The following is a 2,101-nucleotide window of genomic DNA, read 5'->3' on the forward strand; positions in this document are numbered from 1 at the left end:
CCAAGGACAATTTCTTCAGTCACCATAAAGTGACATTTCTCTCAGTTTAAAACCAGGTTAGTCTCTTGGCACCTTTTCAGGACAAGTGCTAGGTGGTGAAGACAGGAGCCGAATGAGTCTCCATATACTGAGAAGTCATCCATGAAGACTTCCAGGAATTTCTCCACTATATCAGAGAAGATGGATAGCATGCATCTCTGAAAGGTTGCAGGAGCATTACATAGACCAAAAGGCATCCTCCTGTAGGCAAACACGCCAGAAGGGCAGGTGAATGCCGTTTTCTCTTGGTCTTGAGGGTCTACTGCAATTTGGTTGTAACCTGAATAGCCATCCAAAAAGCAGTAATAATCATGACCAGCTAGTCTTTCTAGCATTTGGTCTATGAATGGTAAAGGAAAATGATCCTTTCTGGTGGCTATATTGAGACTTCTGTAGTCAATACACATACGCCACCCTGTAACTGTTCTTGTAGGAACCAGTTCGTTTTTTTCATTATGAACCACTGTCATACCTCCCTTCTTGGGGACAACTTGGACAGGGCTCACCCAGGGACTATCAGAAATAGGATAAATAATTCCAGCCTCTAGTAATTTAGTGACCTCTTTCTGCACCACCTCCTTCATGGCTGGATTTAGCCGCCTTTGTGGTTGAACCACTGGTTTGGCATTATCCTCCAATAGGATCTTGTGCATGCATATTGCTGGGCTAATGCCCTTAAGATCACTTATGGACCACCCAAGAGCTGTCTTGTGTGTCCTTAGCACTTGAATCAGTGCTTCTTCTTCCTGTTGATTTAAGGCAGAGTTTATGATCACTGGAAAAGTGTGACCCTCTCCCAGAAATGCATATTTCAGGGATGGTGGTAGTGGTTTGAGCTCAGGTTTGGGAGGCTTATCCTCCTCCTGAGGAATTTTCAAAAATTCTTTTGTTTCCTCTGGTTCTTCCTGATCAGGCTGAACATCCTTGAAGATGTCCTCTAGCTCTGATTCTAGACTTTCAGTCATATTGATCTCTTCCACCAAAGAGTCAATAATGTCAGCGCACATGCATTCATTTGGTGTGTCTGGGTGCTGCATAGCTTTTACAGCATTCAACTTGAACTCATCCTCATTGACTCTCAGGGTTACTTCCCCTTTTTGTACATCAATGAGAGTTTGTCCAGTTGCTAGGAAAGGTCTTCCTAGAATGAGAGTTGCACTCTTGTGCTCCTCTATTTCCAGCACTACAAAGTCAGTTGGAAAGGCGAATGGCCCAACCTTGACAATCATGTCCTCTATTATGCCTGATGGATATTTAATGGAGCCATCAGCAAGTTGGAGGCATATCCGGGTTGGTTTGACTTCTTCAGTCAACCCAAGCTTTCTGATAGTGGATGCAGGTATTAGATTGATACTTGCTCCAAGGTCACACAGGGCTGTCTTGGTGCAAGCACCTTCTAATGTGCATGGTATCATAAAGCTTTCTGGATCTTGAAGCTTTTCTGGTAAGCTTTTCAGAATGACTGCACTGCATTCTTCAGTGAGAAAAACTTTTTCAGTTTATCTCCAATCCTTCTTATGACTTAAGATCTCTTTCATGAACTTAGCATAAGAAGGTATTTGCTCAAGTGCCTCTGCAAACAGAATCTTTATTTCAAGAGTCCTTAAATAGTCTGCAAAGCGCGCAAATTGCTTATCCTGTTCTGCTTGGCGGAGTTTCTGAGGATAAGGCATCTTGGCTTTATATTCATCAACCTTAGTTGCTGCAGGTTTATTCCTTACAGAGGTGGTTGGAGAAGCCTTTTTAGAGGGGTTACTATCAGCACTCTCAGATGTCTGATTCCCCATTGGCGTTTGAACGCCAGGATTGGGTGAAGATTGGGCATTTAACGCCAACTTTTCCCCTTTTTCTGGTGTTTGAACGCCAGAACTGGGCAGGGAATGGGCGTTTAACGCCAGCTTTTCCCCCCTTTCTGGCGTTTGGACGCCAAAAGTACTCCTCTCTGGGCTCTTACTGTCCTCAGAGGGATTTTGGACAGTGGTTTGGTTATCCTCTGTCAATTGTTCCTTTATTGGCTTCTTGCTACTTTGAGCAGTGTTATTCAATGTCTTCCCACTCCTCA

The sequence above is a fragment of the Arachis duranensis genome, chromosome 8 (assembly GCF_000817695.3).
Source record: "Arachis duranensis cultivar V14167 chromosome 8, aradu.V14167.gnm2.J7QH, whole genome shotgun sequence".
Classification (NCBI taxonomy): Eukaryota; Viridiplantae; Streptophyta; class Magnoliopsida; order Fabales; family Fabaceae; genus Arachis; species Arachis duranensis.